Source organism: Macaca thibetana, chromosome 6 (assembly GCF_024542745.1).
Source record: "Macaca thibetana thibetana isolate TM-01 chromosome 6, ASM2454274v1, whole genome shotgun sequence".
Lineage (NCBI taxonomy): Eukaryota > Metazoa > Chordata > Mammalia > Primates > Cercopithecidae > Macaca > Macaca thibetana.
Window position 1 is genome coordinate 131,644,433 of NC_065583.1, and position 15,329 is coordinate 131,659,761.

Sequence of the window (15,329 nt, forward strand, 5' to 3'; positions counted from 1 at the left end):
TCCTGGGCTACTGGGCCAAGCTAACTTTGGAAGACATTTAGGCATTAATTTAAATGATGACAGACCTTGCCCAAAACTCAACCTCTCTTGTAAAGCTATGGGAGGCCATCAGGCTGGTGGGGAGGAGGGGCACCTGAGTCCTGTTAAGGTGCAGACATAAAGGACTGTCAGCTATTATTCCAGAAGTTATAAGATATGCAACTTCCCCAGTTACTCCTGCAAATAACACCACTATTGTACACTGACCTTTTGAGATATCTTTCCAAGCTTTTTGCATATCTGATACCCATAGTTCCACTTGGAGCAGATGGTTCCACCTGGACTGCTAACCCCACTCTTGTGACCCCACCCAGAAGTGATTCAGCCTGCAGGAGGACAGCTTCAACCCCCTGTAATTTCATCTCCACCCTAACCAATCCAGCAGCAGACACCTGTTACCTGGCCATTCCCACACCTTCCCATAAACGGCCTTTGAAAAACCCCTACCCTAGAAGCTTTAGAGAAGTTTTGACTAAGAACTCTACCTTCCCTGTGGTGTGGCCAGCCTTCTGGCTTTTAAACCCTTTCTCTACTACAATACCATGGTCTTTCTTTACACAGCAGGCACCAAGAACCCTTCAGGCAGTTCCAATAGAAACGTTATGTTGGTTCTATATTATGCTAACTAAAGGCACTTGGTAATGTCCCCAAGAGTGTGTCATTGAATCACTCATGAAATTCTGAGTCTTTTTTTATCTAAATATGGTTAAAAACAGTGCATCCTGTGTGAGTATGAATGTGTGTGTATGCTCATACATGCTGAAGTTGATTACATTTTTGCTAGCTTAATACGGGCTTGCCATTACCATACATAACACAATAAAAGACACTTCTGAAAACACACAAAATACAATCAGGTGGCTACAAGAAAAGGCATACATCAGTAAGACACTGTGGGCTTCCCCAGGAAGAGTGTTGCTATGGGAAAATGTGTTTTGTGCTCTTGAAAGCACACTGACAAAATGAACTTTTGGACTACAAGTTATTCTGAGGATGGAGACAGCCTGGAGGTACAATTCTTACAGCAGTGTGAGAGTAAAAACAATTCTTAAATCCCACAGCTAGTTACTGGTTATATCTGGTGTCTGGGTCACCTGCTCTTCAGTTCACTGCGGTTTCTACTAAATTTTGCTGCTTTTGTTCTTGCTTTCTCACCTACCAAATCATATTTGACAAGTACCGCTTAAGGTTACCATCGCAGATCATTAGAGTTCATTTCCCTAGCACCTCAAACCAAAGGGAAATAGGATAAAGAAAATGAAGAAAAAAAATAAACCCTTGAGTTCAAAGGAAAGTGCAGAGGGCCATGCGTTTCTCAGGGCTATAGACACCATTAATGCATATAGCTCCAGAAAAAAATAAGCAGTCTGTGCTGCTGATATGACTATTTTTCTTCTAAAATTGTGTGCCTGGATCTAATATTGCTATCATGACTTTGTGTTCTGATCTTCTGTTTTATTTTTAGATTACTGAGCTTTTAGAGCACTTTGGTGTTATATGGAGAAACAACGTGGTGTGTGTGCTCTTCTCTTCTATATAGAAAAGTAAAGAACCTTGAATCTCTAAGAAACTCATCTGCTGTGTCTGAACTTGCGTATATGAAGCTTTACTTTCCCCTTTTGAGAGACAGGACTAGCTGGATTTCCTCGGCTAAGAATCCCTAAGACTAGCTGGGAAGGTCACCGCATCCACGTTTAAACACGGGGCTTGCAACTTAGCTCACACCTGACCAATGAGAGAGCTCACTAAAATGCTAATTAGGCAAAAACAGGAGGTAAAGAAATAGCCAATCATCTATTGCCTGAGAGCACAGCGGGAGGGACAAGGATCAGGATATAAACCCAGGCATTCAAGCCGGCAATGGCTACCCTCTTTGGGGTCCCCTCCCTTTGTATGGGAGCTCTGTTTCCACTCTATTTCATTCTACTAAATCTTGCAACTGCACTCTTCTGGTCCGTGTTTGTTACAGCTCCAGCGGAGATTTTGCTCCCTGTCTGCCACTGCTGTTTGCCACTGTCACAGACCCGCCACTGACTTCCATCCCTCCGGATCCAGCAGGGTGTCTGCTGTGCTCCTGATCCAAGGAGGCGCCCATTACCACTCCCCACTGGGCTAAAGCTTGCCATTGTTCCTACACGGCTAAGTGCCTGAGTTCGTCCTGATCAAGCTGAACACTAGTCACTGGGTTCCACGGTTCTCTTCCGTGACCCACCACTTCTAATAGAGCTCTAACACTCACTGCATGGCCCAAGATTCCATTCCTTGGAATCCGTGAGGCAAAAAACCCCAGGTCATAGAACACGAGACTTGCCACCATCTTGGAAGTGGCCCGCCACCATCTTGGGAGCTCTGGGAGCAAGGACGCCCAGTAACACTTTCAATTTAGTACTACTGCTCCCCCTAATTTATTTTGCAGCTTCCTTTAGCCAACTAAATATTTGACAATTCTATCTCCATTTTTTTTATTATCTTTAACTCACACAAAGTGAAGCAATTCTTTGAAAATGAAGAACTTCATAATTTGAGGCTTGAATTCTTACAGAGGGTAATGTTGAAACTTTTAAACAAAGTAATCTACATCTGGCCTGTACATGAAATGGGGGTATTGTCAACTCATTTTATGAGATTGTTACTATTTGTAAATCAGGGTTAATAACAATGTTGATTATGGGTCAGATAATGCATGTAAATGACCTTGAACAGCATGTGATATGCAGTAACTGCAAACTAAATGCAGTCTATTGTTGTTCTTCATTGTCCCATTGCTCCTCCAAATTCCTTTTCTACTCTTCTCTGTACTATTTCATGCCCTGGGAGGTTGCTGTCCTTGGAACGTAATGTTTAAGCAACCTTGTCCCTGGCTTTCTGTTGGCTGCCCTTGGGAGGCATTCCAGGACATCAGATAGCAGGAGGAGAGAGTATTCGAGGTATTTATCACCCCTACACCTCAGTTGTCTCCATCAAGTAGCTAACATCAGTTATCTTGAGTCACAGGCCTATAGGTGGCTCATCTATGATGCTAACTCTCACTCAGTTCACATTCCTCCTGAGGACAAGGCTTAAGACCGCTTTTAATGTTGCTAGTCTCTTCGTTGTCTGTTGTTGGTTCCATTTATTCAGTCCACGAAACTATGGATAATCCTTCACCAAACTGTCTTCAATCAAGCTTTTTAAGTGTATCATTTGATCCCTGCTATGAATTTGAACTCTATAACAATAATAAAAATTACCACCTCTACCACCACCACCACCAGTACTAGAAAACTACTTGTGTTGTTATAAAAACTACTACTGCTGTTACTACTACGATTATTGTTATTAATGCTAGTACTACTGCTGCTGCTATAATTACCATTATTGCGAGGGGAATAATACCAGCAATAACAATAATGTCATTGTGCTAGTATGAGGATGAGGTGAAAGGAGAAATTATACTTATTTTCTTCCACAAATAAAAGCATTCCAACACCACACTTTTCAAATTTAGAGCACCCATCATTTAATTTATTTTCCTGTATTCCTGGCAACTATTTTCATTTTCTTTTTCCTTCACTCACTGTCTAGGCAGGATTTCCCTTCTATTCCCACAACCACAGCTCATTCCACAGAAGAGTCTTTCCTTTTTTTCCCAAATAAGTAGAAATAAACCAGCTGGTAGAGTAGTTTCATACTTTTAGTTACTTGACAAACCGTTCAATAAGTCAGGTGATGTAAGCGTAGACAGGAAATAATCACAAAGACATTTGTGACACGCTTCGCCTTGATTTCATATTTTCTTTAACTTTTAATTCGTTACTGTTTCAAGATAGATTCCATCAAAGAAACATCCAATTGATATGATAAATACAATGTTTTATGGACACGTTTGTCTTTAACTAGTCACGTTAAATTGTCTTAACTATATTGTCATGTCTATGAATCTTTAAAATTCCTATATTGTTGTTCTCAGTGGCATCAGGTGGTATACCTTAACTGCAAAGTGCCCTATATTCAAAACTCCAATTTTTCTATTTCCTTATTAGAATTAGTACTTCAGAAAAAGTGCACCCAGCTTAATTTTAAAAATCTGTTTAGTCACATACATTCCTTTTTTTAAATCCAAAATCAAGCGTCGTTAATACAAGAAAAAAATTACATAATACAGTGAGTGCTTTGATTGACACTCCTGCCTCATTCCATTTGGCAAGTTTAAGTATTTTATTATGCCATAGATATGCATCTTTTTATATGGTTGTAATTGTGATAGGCATATAAATGACAGTATCAAAATTGTTCTTGTTTGGGAGTCTTGTTAGTTTGAAGCAACTGTCAAAATCTCCCTTCTCTAAAAATTATGAATTCCATCTTAACTCCTCTCCTGCACAAATTTTGGCAAATTGTGTTTTCCTCTACTATTCATTTAGGATTCCCGGAATTATATTTGCTCAATGATCAATTTATCTAACCCTGCCTCGATCTTCTCACATAAACTCTCACAAAAAATTGCAAACAAGTATTTACTTAAAGAAGTATTTACTTAAAACAGCCCTTTTAAGATTTTTTCTCTATTTCCTTTTTTCTTTCCTCTTTCTAGCATCTTAAACCTTCCTTTTTTGAGCTCAAACAGGTCCTTTTAAATGCCACTTCAGATTTTCTCTGGGTTACTATTTTTCAGAAATATCTGCATTAAGCAGTATTCATTGACCACGTACTTTAGTCTAGGCAGTGGGCTGGGTGCCTGAAATAAAATCATGACCAGAACCTGAAATAGTCCTTGCCCTCAAAGATTTAGAGCTGAATAAGAATTAGTCACGTATTCTCACAAATGCATGTAAAATTATAATTAGTATGAATAATGAGTAAAAATATATATTTTGTAAGAGCATATAGCAGAGTAGCCTCACCTGATCTGTATATACAGGGTAAGCAAGTGTAGAAACCAGAGAAAGTTCTGTAAGCCACAGTGAAGATTTGTCTGTATTTTGCTTAGAGCATTGAAAGTCCAATTAAAGATTGTAAAAGGGTGAAATACGATCAGACTTGCCATTTAAAAATTTAATTCGGATTTCCATTTTATAAGTGATGCAATGGCAGAATGGATGCAGGAGATGATTTAAGTGGCTATGCTCTGATTCTAGATCTTTCAGTTATCAATTGCTTCATCACAAAACGCCTCCAAACTTAGAGGGATAAAACAACAACCATTTTGTTAAGCTCCTAAATTCACACAGAGACACAGGAAATAAAGCTTTGCTCTAGAATATCTGGGCCTCAGCTGAGAAGACTAGAATAACTGCGAGTGACTCCCTGAGCTCAGAGCTGAAGTCATGTGGAGGCTTTTGCACCAACACCTGGTCTAGGGTGACTTGAAGGTGAGCACAGCTGGCTTGTGGCCAAAGCAACTGAACGTGCACATGTCCTTTGCACACAGGGATTGGCTTCTAGGCAAACTGCTTACGTGGTGAGTTCAAATTCCTGGCATAACGATTCCCAGTAAACAATAGGAAGCTGCTGAGCTCTCTATGACTTGCTCTTAGAAGTAACATGGCATCAGTCCTACCCTACTCTATAGATCAAAGTCTTCACAAGCTCAGTGAAATTCAAGGAGAAAGGACCAAAATTCCTACAGCTTAATGGAATAAGTGTCAAAAAATCTGAAGCCCTTACACTTTAACTTACACTGTAATCAATGGGGAACGTTAATTGGGATTATAGAAGTTAATATAACCAGAATAGAGTATATTTGAAGAATATTGGCAGGCTTTTATGATGTAACAATGTCCCTGATTGATTCCTGATACCCATTTTTGTTTGTTTCTCATTTTTTTTAGAAGCATTCTTTCTACAGGTTTAGAATTGCATTGATCTTTTCAAAACATCAACTTTAGTATTTGTTATTTGTTAGCTGTTTCTATTATTAATTTGTTTTCTATTTTAGTAATTGTTATGTTTATTATTTCCTCCCTTCTCCTTACAGGAATAATTTGCAGATGCTTTGCTAACTCATTAAAACGGTTGCTTAGAACTTTGATTTCAGCCTTTGTTTATCTATAAAATGTATATTTCAGCTCTACATTTATGCTTAAGGTCTGTTTCAGTGACATTTTTCCAATTTTGATAAGTAGCATTTTATTATCCACTTATTACAAATATTAAATCATTTCCATTGTGAGGTGTTTTTTTTTTTTTTACCACAGACTTTAAAAGTGTATCTGTTAATTTCCAAATATATAAGGATTTTCGGTTGACTTTTCTGTGTTAGTTTTTACCTTAATTTAACTATGGTCAGAGAGCATAATGTATGTTGTCAGTGCTTTGAAATGTGTTTGAAATGTGTTTGAAACCTGCTTTATATCTCAGTACAAGTTATTTTCATCAGTGTTTCATGAATTCTTAAAAAGAATATGTATTTTGCAATTTTTGAGTTTAATTATTCTATATATGGCATTCAAACAATTTAGTTTATTATGCTTTCAAATCCTCTACATTGTTGCAGATTTTTCTTCTGCTCTTTTTTACTGAGAGCTTAAAATATCTTACTGATTTCAGAATTGTTAATTTTTTTTAGTTGATAGATTTCTGCTGTATACATGTAACACGGTATTAGATATGTAGAAAATCACATCTTCCTTGTGAATTGACACTTTTGTTATTTCCAATGTCTCCATTTAAAATAATGCTTTTTGCCTTTTGTATGATATTTAGTATAACTCACTCTTTCTTTTTGTTACTGTTTGCATGGAATCTTTTTTATTATTTATTCTTTATTGCCTCCCTTTACATATTCTTATATTTGTTGTGTGACTACTGTAAGTAGTATGTAATTTAACATTCCCCAGTTTTACATACTGGGTCTTTTAACTGTTTCTTTATTCTTTATTACTGATGAATTAGTAGTTAGGTCGAAATTGACCTTTGGCTTTGTTTGATTTAACACTTATTCTTTGCTCTTTTTTTTTCTTCTTCTTCTTTTGGATTCATTGGTTTTATTAATATATTTAAGCTTTATTAAGTGTTTTCTTTTTCTTCTCTATTTGATTTTTTTAGCTATTCATTTTATTAGTCTATTTTAATAACTACTCAGGTAATAATGGATCCTAGGGCACTATATAATTTCATTTCTTTTTGCATTTTGTACAATTATTATCATACATTTCAATTTTGTATGTTTAAAATGTCATAAATGCTATTGTTTTGTTTTATGCAAGTGGTGTGTATTTAGATTTACACATATGTGTATCATCTCATCATTCGTCATTTGTTCTTATAACTCTGATATGAGATATCAGATTATGTTCTACCCACCCCAAAATAAATATTCTCATGAACAAAGAATCTAATTTGGCAGTAATTTGCTTTCAGTACTTTACAACATCATTCCTTGTTTTTGTTAATAAATTAGTTGTTTATCTTAGTTTTTCTCCTTGGAAGACAATAAGTCTTTATTCCTTGACTACTTGCATGAATTTTTTTGCCTTTGGTTTTCAGCACACTTGCTGTAATGTGCTTAGGATTTTTGCATTTATTTCCAGTTGCTCAAGAAAATTCAGAAAAACTCTCACCTATTTTTTTTAATATGTGCTTTTAACCCATCCTCACTCTTTTCTCGTTCTGGACTCTGATTGTATACATGCTAATACTTTTCTCCTAGGTCCAAATTTATCTTACACTCTCTTATATATTTCTCTCATTTTGTCTTTCTTTACTTCAGTGAACATATTTTCTACTTACATATCTTCTGATGCACTAATACTGTATCATCTGAATAAGATTTATAGTCAATTAGTGTTGCTTCATTTCTAAATTTTCCATTAGCCATTTTTAATACTTTTGAATTATTTTCCAAAATATCTAACAATGTCATTTATTTACTAGAAAATTTAATTACATTTATTTTAAAGTTCTGCCCTATCTAGATATAGTATGGATTTGTTTGTTTTGTCAGTTATCAAACATGATTTTTGGTCAATTCTTGTCTTATGGAATTTGTTTATTTCTTTAGATAGCATCGATAAAAGAATTCCAAGATACTCAAAGAGAACATATTTTTTTCTTCAATAAAGCATCGGATATGGATATCCAATTATATTCCAAATAAAGATTGAGATCATTGGAACCTATTCTCAATGTCTTTTGGGACTGGTCAATTCTTCAATCACCTTTAGAACTTTATGGTACCACCTGAAAGCCTGGCAGTGATTATCAAAGACCATCATATTTTTTTAAAGACTAATTTTACAATCAGAGGAAATTGAGAGGAAGATACAGAGATGTCCTGAATACTCCTTATCCCCACACTTGCATAGCCTCTCCCATTATCAGCATCCCCCCTCAGAGTGATACATTTGTTATACCTGATGAACCCACATTGACACATTGATATGCTTTGCCTCTGTATCCCCAACTAAATCTCATTTTGAACTGTAATTCCCAATGTTGGTGGAGGGACCTAGTGGGAGATGACTAGACTGTGGTGGCAGATTTCCCCCTTGCTGTTCTCATGACAGTGAGTTCTCATGAGGTCTGGTTGCTTGAGAGTGTGTAACCCCTTTCCACTCTCTCTCTCTCTCTCTCTCTCTCTGGTTCTACCATGTGAGGATCATGCTTGCTTCCCCTTCACCTTCCATCGTGATTATAAGTTTCCTGAGGCCTCTCAAACAGCAAAAGCCTATAAAGCCAGGCGAACCATGAGCCAATCAAACCTATTTTGTTTATAAATTACCCAGTCTCAAGTAGTTCTTTATAGCAGTGCGAGAATGGACTAATACACATCATAATTATTTAAAGTTCCTAGTTCACATTAGGGCTCCATACTGACATTTTACATTCTATGGGATTGGGCAAATGGATAATGAATGACAGGTATCCACCTTTATGCTATCATACAAAGTATTTTGATGGCCTTAAAAATCCTCTGTGCTCTGCCTATTCACCCTCTTTTCCTGCACCTCAAACTCTGGAGATTCCTGATCTTCTTACTCTCTCCTTAGTTTTTGCCTTTTCCAGAAAGTGGTATAATTGGAAACCGACAGTATGGATCCCTTTTAGATTGACTTCTTTCACTTAGTAGTATCCATAAGGTTATCCCATATCTTTCTATATCTGAATAGCTCATTTCTTTTTAGCTTTGAATAATATTCCATTGTATGGATATATCATAGTTTATTTGGTCATTTACCTGTGGAAGGGCATCTTGGTAACACCCAAGTTTTGGTCATTATGAATAAAGCTACTATAAATATCCACATCCGGGTTTTAGTGTAGACATAAATTTTTAATATTTTTGGTTAGATACCAAGGAATTTGATTGCTGAATCATAAGGTAAGACCACGTTTTGTCAGAAACCACCAAACTGTCTTCTGAAGTGGCTGTGTCAATTTGCGTCCCACTAGCAGTGAGTGAGACTGTTTATTGTGCCACCTTCTCAATAGCATTTGTTGTTGTCAGTGTTCCGGATTTTGGCCATTCTAATAGATTTGTAGTGGGATCCCACAGTTATTTTAATTTGCATTCCCCTAATGACGTATGATGTGGAGCATCTTTTCATATGTTTGTTTACCGTCTGTATATTTTCTTTGAAGAGGTGTCTGCTGAGGTCTTCAGTAGGGCCCATCATCTTTAATTAATAGTGAACACCATTTTTTGTTTTCCATCACCATGAATTAGCCAAAAGCTATAATCACTCTTTTGGATTTCTAGTCTCTGATTTTAAATCATCAAGTGCCTTGATGAGAAAAGTCATATTGAATTTTGGGATTACTTGACTTCTATTCTCTCTGGAATTGATTTATCACAATCCTTGCTCCCTTGCTATTTCACAAAGATTTTTTGAAAGTATTTTCTCTGCTCTACTTGTTAACCTCAGTAGGAAGGTTGGTTAGAAAGATGTTTTCTACCATTGCCGGAAGCAGATCTCTCTTCCTGCTTCCATTTTCTTCATAGGTTTGCCCTTGGCTAAATATTAGAGATTTATGCAGTTGCTGGTTGGCCCTTTTCATAATAACACACAAGGATTTTATCTGCTTGTTGTGTATTTTTCCCCATTCTATGTTTTACTCCTAAATTTGAGAATAGTGACAGTCACATAGGAAGTAGGCATTACGCATTCATGGGAATAGAATTCAGACAAGAGGTTAGAGTAGAAAACACCAATTCTGGAAAATGTTGAAGTTTTGTTCTCTCAAGGATCCTTATCACACATATGGACTGTTCAGTAGAATCAGTAGAGTCCTGACTGATCAAGTGGACCGACCAATACAATGTTTATGCTTGAAAAACCAAGATTAACATAAATGATGTGTGTGTTATTGAACATCTTAATGTTAGTGGGAAATCATAATGTGTACACATAGATATAAATCATACCAACAACTCTGATGTATGCAGAAAGTTCATATCTTTCAAAACATAGAAATAGTGATATGAGTTCTCATGGTCAGAGTAAAATGAGTATATCATTTTAAGTTGCATTGCATTATATTTTTAATTTTGTAATTAATATCACAAATTTTCAGTTAATTGAAATTCCTCTTAAAATTATACTTAATTTGTTTACAAATGCAGAAGTTAACTATGTGTTCTCTCATAATGAACAATAAAGATGTTGATTTTTAAGATTCTAATAGACACAATTTTCATTTTTGACATTTAGAAACCATCTTAAATTACAGAAAATTATAACAACTTGAAACCATGTTAATTTCAACAGGAATAAATAGCATTGTTTTAATGCTAAGTCAATCAATGATAACATGACAGTCAATAAAATCAAAGCACTATCCAAACCATGCCTAGTGAATCTGTCTTAAGCATCATCAATCAAATAATGAAATACAGATTTCAGGAATGCCTCAAAATGCATAATGTACAAGGAGATATATATTGACATAAACCTTAATATTTAGTTTTCTGGAAAAACAAAGCAATAATTTTCTTAAAAAGTTCTTCAGCATGACTTAAAACTCTTGTTTCATAATGCCAAATTAAGCAGTGGAATAAAATTTAAGCAGTTACATTTTAGAAAAAAATCAAAATAAGTAAATTCACCATTTAAATCAGTGCACCAGGCAAAACATGAAATAAGCCATAATATATAGCAAAAGGAAATTAATAAAGTTAAAAGCTAAAATATTTGAATTGACTCACTCATACACCAAATTTGACAAATCAATCTAAAGGATTATATTTTTAATTGACATAACTGTTATATGAGATTTTAAGAAATTTTTTCTATTATACTATAAAATATAAGAATCACAGAAAAAGAATGCATAATGATATATCACAACATTTTAAAACCTAGATGAAGTCAGTACATTTTTATAAGCATGGATTCTTGAAATTCTCTCAAAATACATAAAAATATTGATGTAAAAACAGGAAGGAATTATTTTTTTAAAATAAACAAACAAAAAACTTACCCCAAACAAGTACCAGATCTAGTTAAATCCATGGATTCATAGGTAGGACAATAGCTTTTTGACTAGGCTATGAATAGAAGCTAGAAAGATATCAAAAAGACTGTTAGTAGGAAAACAAAAGGCACTAAGAAAATATTTATAAGAACCTGGAATAAAGATCACATATGTGACAGAAAGTTATTTAGCAAAACTGTGCCCTGCAAAAGCATGAAAAATAAAAAGCAATCTTAGATCTGGGACTCTAACTTGGGGTATTTCTAAGCAGAATATCAAAAGTGTCAACTGGTTTATTTCAACTGTATATGATAGGTGGGAATAGAGAGAGAGAAATGTAGAGTAAAACTTGAAATATTTTACTTTGAGCAGAAATATTTTACTTTAAGCCAAAATATAAAGAAGCCAGTATTTTCTGGGCTAGAAAATAAAAATGTTTTTCACTACAATCCCATTTAGCAAAAGTTTCTTCAAAGTAGGAAATAACATAATGGTAAAGTGAATATCCAGAATACTACCATGGAAACAAAACCTCAAGGTAAAGCTCATATCATGGGGGTGATTGTAAAGCCTTTGTTAAGACCTCAGAAAGACTTAAGACAGACTCTTGAAAACCATCTCGTCTAGACTAGAGGAGAGTACATTTTTTGTAAGCCTCAGACAGTAAATATTTTAGACATTTCTGGCCATATGATGTCTGCAGCAACCCTCCAAAAGTTATTAAAACATACATTGCTCCCTAGTCAGCTTTGGTGAGGCTGCTTTAAAAGCAGGGGGATTAGGACTGGCAACAACCCGAGACAGAAATTTCAAACTCATCTTTACTTTGCCTTTCATCTTATAGTGCCTGGTCAACAGCCCATATGAAAAGGTTTAGCTTGAGCTACTGCAATCTTCTCCAGAATTCTCCTCCAGTTCCCAGCCCCTGGGATTCGCCTTTCTCTTGAGTTGCATGGGTCTTCTTGGTATTACTTCCTAGTTCATTTCAGATACTGTCTCCTGCTTTCAATCTCAGCCTTTGGCTCACTAGTTTCCTTTACTGGATACTGCAGCTTCATTATAAGTCTTTTCTGGGATTAGAGGGACTTCATCATCTGGTTATTTTTCTCTGCCCACCTTTCAATCCAGATATTTTTGCTGCTTTCATATCCCTGACTTTCATCTCTCCCACACTTAAAAACCTTTGTACATTTTTGCTATACTTCTCTCAATTTGCTGCCATTGCCACCATTCTTCTTACCTTAGAACTTCTGTTTTTCATTTTTTGAGACAGGGTCTCCTTTTGCCACCCAGGCTAGATGCAGTGGTGCAATCATGATTTACTACAGCCTTGACAGCACGGGCTCAAGGGATCCACCTCCCTCAGTCTCCCAGGTAACTGAGACTACAGGCATGTGCCACCATGCCTGGCAAAATTTAAAAAAAAAATCTTAGAGACAGAGTCTCACTATGTTGCCCCAGCTGGACTTGAACTCTCAGTCTAAAGCTACTCTCCTGCCTCACCCTCCCAAAGTGCAGGGATTATAACATTGGCCAATGCACCTGGCCTACTTTAACACTTTGCATTCCTCATTAGGACAACTATGATTTGGTTGTTTTTTCTATTGTTTGTGAGTACCTGAAGAATGGTCATTCTCAGGAGATTGGGACAAATTATGAGATACATGTTACAGTTCATTGCTTTGTAGAAACTCTAAAAATTTTTTAATCCTATGCAAAATATTTTGATGGAAACCATGTGATATTATTAAAGCTAAAGCTGAAGAAATAAATACATTCTCAAGTGCTACTGCAAATAACGTATTAAAGTTGAGCACGGCTAAAATTTTTTCAGCCCTTAGTAAAGTATTTAAATGAAAATATTAAAGAACTTGATGACAACTAATTGGCTGCTTTTTGATATTATAAACCAAAAGACAATTTTTAAGGATAAACTGCACCTCAAACATAACCATGAGTATCCACTAAGAATCCAAACATAGCATAATGTGTTGTCTCCCGATCTTTATTTCAATGATATTTAAGATAGTAAGGTCTATAAGATCTGTAGCTATAAATATTTCTACATTTTAGTCTCTGAGCTTTCACTTTCTCAAAGGGAGTAAGTGGTTTTAGGAGACATGACAAAGTGATATGAAATATCTGAACCACGAATTTGAACACAGAATTCTGAAAGTTCTTCATTCTAACTGTTGCTGATGTCTCTGCAATGTCTCCACTTTTTCATATCACAAGAGAAAACACCGTTAAGTTGAGATTGTTTTCTGCCACTCTGCTGGTAGTCATGGTTTCAGTGTTACTGTTCACAAGACAAGAACTCTGCTCTGGTGTCACTTTGTCACGTTCATTACCTGTAAATATTTTCTTTGAAAGGACTAATGTAAAAAATAAATCTACTCTTTCAAGTCATTTTTGAAACTTTAGCATGTGCTGATGTGAGACAGTTACGAAAACGTTCAAAAAGCATGGTATTCGTTTCTTCTCCAAGGATAAATCTCATCAGCTGTAGACGAAGCACCAGTGTTACCAGCTGAGGGCGGCAGAGAGCCATAACACAGGTAGAAAGAAAGGTCATGTTGGGTTGTCAATAATCTGAATTCTTCTGGAATTCAGAAATTCTGTCCCTGGGATCAGACGTAAATTAGTTTCAATTAGTAGTGACAGTATCTAGAGTTAGGCTGGGAAGGAAAGACTTGAGCACTCCTTCCCCACTTTGTCCTACATTTATTTAAATATAGGCAATTGTGTTTTTGAAATCAATTTTATATACGTTTATATGCAAACCCTTCTTAGATTACTTCTTACAAGAGTTTTCTCCTTCTGTAAAAATACTGAAGTTTCCACCTCCATTGTTCCATTTAGGCATTACAATAATAGGGATTACATCAATTTACAGGTGCTATGGATTAAGGCAGCCCTTGGCCAAAAAATAAACTTACAGATAGATGTTTTAAAAAAAAAAAACTCTATGTAAATTATGTAAATTATCTAGTCTACAGATACATTTTTTAATTGGAGACCCTTAGCCTTCACTTTTATTAAAAGAACGTGTTAAAAATAAAACATTTTTTATTCAAATCTAATATTTACTTGATGAATATTAGTTTTTTTCTTTCCATTCCCTCCAAATGTATTATGTTAACTTGATTTATTTCCTTTGTCTATTCTGATTTTATAATCCATTGTAAGAGCTGGTACTTGTTACATATATTTTTGGCATGTTATTTTCTATTGTTTCATATTTTATCCCAGATTCTTTTAAAACAACTTTGTTTTTAAGTATTTTCTATTTCTTTCCCCCAACAGTAACAGAGCATTTGAATTTTAATCTCACTTGTATTTAGCTAGAAATTAATAAATTATAAATGTACTCAAGCATGATTTTAGATATTTAAGAATGCTCATTTTATGTTATAGTTTTATCCTTAAATTATTCTATTTTTATTTTTAAGAATAGAATTTCTATTATCTTTAGGATTCCTACAAGGGTGTGCTAATATTTGAAAACTTTTATTGATGTACAATTTATTACTACATGTCTGACAAGCTTATAAATAGCTTAAGTAATTATAATAAATTGTTAATTTTTTATGCTGTTATTTTCCACAAAATAATAATTTCATTTTAATGGTTTACCCTATAGTAATTATGGTTTACAAGGTACTACAAAATCATTACATAAAATTCTTGAAGTAATTATAATGAAACTGTTGGTTGCCACTTAACATTCATTTTCTATTTTTCTTTATAAAAGACTAAAACTAGGCTGGGCGCGGTGGCTCATGCCTGTAATCCCAGCACTTGGCGAGGCTGAGGTGGGTGGATCACTTGAGAACAGGATTTCAAAATCAGCCTGGCCAACATGGTGAAACCCCGTCTCTATTAAAAATACAAAA